This window comes from Mandrillus leucophaeus, unplaced genomic scaffold (assembly GCF_000951045.1).
Source record: "Mandrillus leucophaeus isolate KB7577 unplaced genomic scaffold, Mleu.le_1.0 Scaffold25, whole genome shotgun sequence".
Taxonomy (NCBI): Eukaryota; Metazoa; Chordata; class Mammalia; order Primates; family Cercopithecidae; genus Mandrillus; species Mandrillus leucophaeus.
Window position 1 is genome coordinate 7097571 of NW_012102587.1, and position 5414 is coordinate 7102984.

General features: G+C 42.7%; 1 long non-coding RNA gene across 1 annotated transcript; it reads left to right on the forward strand.

The window, feature by feature from the left end:
• The first annotated feature begins 564 nt into the window (after positions 1 to 564).
• LOC105542081 lies at positions 565 to 3750 on the forward strand. Its single transcript, XR_001006418.1, has 3 exons — positions 565 to 948; positions 1123 to 1199; positions 3045 to 3750. It is a non-coding gene; the product is annotated as an uncharacterized LOC105542081 (long non-coding RNA).
• The last annotated feature ends 1664 nt before the right edge of the window (positions 3751 to 5414 follow it).

The window sequence follows — 5414 nt, forward strand, 5'->3', positions numbered from 1 at the left end:
TGCCACTCTCCCCTCTCCCCTCAACACATGCACTCCTGGGGGTCCTGAGATTGCTACATTAGAAGATTCTAATGTGGTCACTTCCCTGGGTGACCTATCTTCATCTTTTTCAAGATTGCCTCGGTATGTGCTAGACAGAGACACCCAGTGAAGTGACCTTTCCACTGAATCCTGGGATCCACTAGGTATCACTAGAAGTTTTTCACACTGGATTTTAGATCTCTCTATCTTCAGGCATGATTTTCTCTAATCTGGAATACTCTATTCGTTTGAATTACAAAGGGACATGTGGTTTTGGTTTGTTTACTCTTAGGTCATGAGATGATAATTTAGCAGTTAATGAGCAAAGAAAAAGACCTTCTTTTTATGGCCAGGAACTTTTTGGGAGCCTCCGTTTTTAACAGCAGTAACTTGCTCTACACTGACTCTGAGCTGGCCCCCATCCCTGAAGGTGTGGTCCTAACGGGATTAGGGAAACCAAGGCTGGCAGGGCTTCCTTGGGATGACTTCTCAGCACAAATGTCCTGCCTCCCTGGATCCAGCCCAGAGACCTGCCTTGGGATAGGACAAGAGTGAAAGGCGAACCAAAGACCATAAGCCACTTCTCTATGTTTCCTGCAAATGCTGGGGTGTCTATTATTCTGCATAGTGGGGTGCATTAAGCAAATTCTCCTTTTTCAGGGTGGCTGACGCTGAATTTCTGTTTATTTTTGTTTATGAATCTCTGTTAAACCAGGATCATATCCTCAACCCCCAAAGAGGAGCAGGCCACCTTTGCCATGACTCTCAGCCTCGTCACCAACCTGAGGCTTACCCGGTCATCCGGATCTTTCCTTCACCTTGCTCCTGGAGTGTAGAGATTCTATATTCTCTTTCATCTGACTCCCGACATCACTTCTCCATGTTGACTGGGGGGCTGTTTTTCGACTTGGATTTTTCTTTCTTAAGGTGAGTAGTTCTTAACCTTTCAGGACTCATGGATTCCTGGACCATCTCTCACCAACATTGGCCATGTAAAATTTTACAATTTCATGGGGTACGAGGATTCCTCAAATCTTTTCTATGGGGTATGGATTCCAGGTTAAGCAGTCCTAAAATTGGTCTTGTTTTCTTTATTTGCAGACCCTATGGGACCAGAGAAAGAAGAAAATAGTCATGTAGGGGAGCTTGCTTCCTGACTTCCCGAGCTGATGTTGTTGGTATGAGTTTCTTGTTCCTGCTGTAGTACATTACTGACAAACGTGGTGGTTTCAAACAATACAAGTTTACTGTCTTGTAGTTTGGGGGCTAGAGGTCCTAAAATCAAGGAGTCAGCAGGGCTACGTTCCTTCTGGAGGCTCTAAGGGAGAACACTTTCCCTGCCTTTTCTGGCTACTGGAAGCTGCCAGCACTCCTTGGCTTTAGCCCCTTCCTCCACCCTCACAGACAGCAGTGCAACATCTTCAAACTTTTGTCCCTGAGCTCTGCTTCCTTTGTTATATCTCCTACTCAGACTCTGACATTCCTGCCTCCTTCTTTCCCTTAAAAGGGCTCTTTTGATTAAATGGATTTGTCAGGATGATTTCCCATCTCAAGAGCCTTAACTGAATCGCATCTTCAAAGTTCCTTTTGCCATAAAAGGTCACAGATTCACAGGTTTCAGGGTTTAGAACATGGACTTCTTTGGGAGGCTGCTATTCTGTCTGCTGCACTACCCTTAAGCCTCACCTCCTAGGAACTCTCTATTTAGACCACTCAAAATCCACATCAAAAGAGGCTGAATCTCTTCCCCACTCAGGCCCCATTTTCTCCCTAAGGAATTCTTCTTGCCCTGGTGAATGACAGCTCCCCACTTCCTGCCCTCGGACATTCTCCTTCCCATGGGGGTGAAGGCCTTTGCCTGCCTTATGAGATAACTATAGAAAGACAAATGGTGAGGCCAACATCTGGTCAGCACAAACACACTCCTGGCAAATGCTGCATCTTTCCTATCATCAGCTAAGACCTCAGCAACAGGGGAACAAGAAAGGATTGGTTATTCTGTATTTACTTGTGTCAGCTCTCTCATTGGCAGAGACCACTTCTGGGGTTCCATCCAGGAAGAGGGGTTGGAGGACAATGCTAATATGACCATGCAATTCTTCTTCACATCACTGCAACTTTGTTTTCCCTGCACAACTTTAACTCTTCTTTCTACCTAATTCAGTGATCACAGAACCAAAGCTGCAACTGGATGCAAGGGCAGGGATAATCCCTAAGCAGGAAACTGTAACTATACTTTTGAACTTTTATGTCAGAATTCCCAAACACCTGATGGGGTAGACTGTGCCTTCAACCCATCTGGCAAAATTGGTCTTGATGATGAATGCAGATATATTATTGTCTAGTGGTCAAGACAGCCCACTAGTTCTGTATGTGTGTAAACTCACCCTATTAAACGGAAGTGAATTGAGAGAGAAGCACCTACTAGACCGGTATTGCTATCAGCAGTGTGTATCTGAACAGTGCCAAAACTAACAGCCCTTCTAAAGGTAGAAAAGTTTGGAAAAAAAACAATGGTAGGCTGGGTGCAGTGGCTCATGCCTGTAATCCCAGCACTTTGAGAGGCTGAAGTGGCAGGATCCCTTGAATCCAGGAGTTTGAGACTAGCCTGGGCAAGTCTCAGAGAGACCCCATCCTATTTTAAAAACAAAACCAAACAAAACAAAACCAAACAAAATGAAAAACAATGATAAATGAATAGAAGGAAGAATAGTAGCTAAGGGTAAATGAATGAACAGATGGGTTATGAAACAAGGGAATTCCAGTGTTACAATAGTGCCTTTATAAAAATGATATTGTCTTTTAGCTTCATGCAAACGCCTGAAAGGATGAAGCCATGTATTGCAAAGACCACTCCTGTTTTTGGGAACCTGACAATGTTGAATGGAAACCTGCAAACCTGAGTGGGTGGCATTGCTCTGGGAGACATTTTGGTCATATAATGTGATCATGACCTGGACCAAATTGATAATGATTGAGTGAGATTTTAGTAATATGCCTGTATCTTTTGGCTTACTTTTCAGGTTACATCTGCAACCATACTTCAATACGGTGTAGCACTGGCATCATGGATAAGATTCAGTCCCCTTATGTGAATAAGTCTAATGACGGTACCGCTGTTGATGACCAAATATATCAGGAAATGAAGTGAAAGCCTCCTCAGGATATAATGCTGATGGAAAATGACTGGCCTTAGGAAACACTAGATTTTGTTAATTATCATGTAATTGCTTTACTAAATAGTTCTGGCCAGGTACGGTGGCTCACACCTGTAATCTCAGCATTTTGGGAGGCTGACATGGGAGGACTGCTTGAATCCAGGAGTTTGAGAGACCAGTCTGGGCAATATAGTGAGATCCTGTCTCTACAAAAACTGAAAAACTGAAAAATAAAATTAGCCAAGTGTGGTGGTGTGCACCTGTAGTCCCAGCTACGTAGGAGGCTGAGGGGAGAGGATCACTTGAGCTTGAGCTCAGGAGATCAAGGCTACAGTGAGCTGTGATCACACCACTGCACTCCAGCCTGGGCAACAGAGATCCTGTCTCTAAAACCAAAACAAAACAATAGTTCTGCACAAGTGTATTATGAGATATAGATGGTAGTAGAACAAGTCATCATATCAGGACAAAAATATGAAAATGTATGCAATGACTTCCTAGACAGATAAGTTGTTTCTTTTTTAAAATTTAACTTTAATTGAAAATAAAAATTTTATATATTTGTTGTGAACAACAGGATGTTTTGAAATATGTATACATTGTGGAATGGCTCAATTGCATTAATTAACATATGTGTTATCTCACATAGTGTGACGTTTTTGTAATAAGAACACTTAAAATCTACTCTTGGCCAGGTGAGGTGGGTCATGCCTATAATCCCACCAATTTGGGAGGCTGAGGTGGGTGGATCACCAGAGGTCAGGAGTTCAAGACCAGCCTGACCAACATGGTAAAACCCCATCTCTACTAAATACCAAAAATTAGCCGGGCGTGGTGGTGCATGCCTGTAATCCCAGCTACTTGGGAGGCTGAGGCAGGAGAATTGTTTGAATCTGAGAGGCGGAGTTGCAATGAGCTGAAATTGTACCACTGCACTCCAACCTTGACAACAAGAGTGAAAATTCCACTTCAAAAAAAAAAAAAAAAAAAGCATGCTCAGTGATTTTCAAAATACAATTATTGTCATTAATGATAGTCACAATATTGTATAATAGACCTTTTGAAGTCCTTTCTCTTACCTAGTTAAAGTCATTTCTTTAACTCTATCCCTGCTTCACACTGGGGCCTCCAAATGTTAGGCATGTTCATACTGACATGACTCCTGTATCTGTGACATAAATGCTATAACAAACGCAGACAGTAAAACAGATATGATTATTTTTCCACAAGAGAGTCTTGGCCAAAGTGGGGACTTTGGGCTATGTAGTATCAATTTGATGTCCAGAAAGGCTGGAGACTGAAGGTCAGTACCTGATAGTCACATAATCAACCATATCTTCATGACCAAATCCAAATAAAAACTCTGAACACTAAGACACAGGTGCACTTCCCCAGTTGGTAGCTCTTGGTGTGTATTGTTACACAGTTCTCAGGAGTAGCCTGGCTATTCATGGCTCCACTGGGAGAGAACAACTCTGCATGTGGAACTCTCCTGGACTCTGCCCCATGTGTTCATCCCTTGGTTGACTTTAATTTGCATTCTTTCACCATATCAACTGTAACTTTAAGTGTACAGTTTTCAGTGAATTCTGTGGGTCCTTCTAATGAATGATCAAAGTCTTGGGAACCTCAGAACTTGAAGTTGGTGTCAAAGGTGAGGGTGAGTTTGGGGACTCCCTAACTTATAGGTGCAATCCAATTTTCCCCTCTCTGAAATTTACCCATCCTGAATACCACTGCTCTGGTCCTGCTCTCAGCTAAAGCTAAGTTAATAGCTGACAGACTCCCCTTTGTTCCAGGCCAGTTACTGAAACTTCACAAAGGCCTTAGTGACTTCAACCCAAGGAAGAGACTGAAGGTAGGGCTATTGGGCTATACTTGGCCATGAGAGAAGCAGCACAGAAGAGGCTTTATATGATGATGGGTAGATAGTTGTCAATTTCACCCAAGGTAGGCTGGCCTTCAGCACCCTGACTGTAGGGCAAAAGCATTATCTACGTCCCTTGTTTGGTTGGATTACCCCAAAAAACACTTTTGCTTATTAAATAAAACAAATTGACCCATTTAATGATAAAATGGACTGTTGAATGGTGCTACTACATCAGTAGTATCAGTATGAACATGCCTAACATTTGCAGGTCCCAGTGTGAAGTAGGGATAGATTTAAAGAAACAACTTCAGCTGGATATGAGGAATGACTTCAAGAAGTCTGTTATACAATATGGTGACTAACAT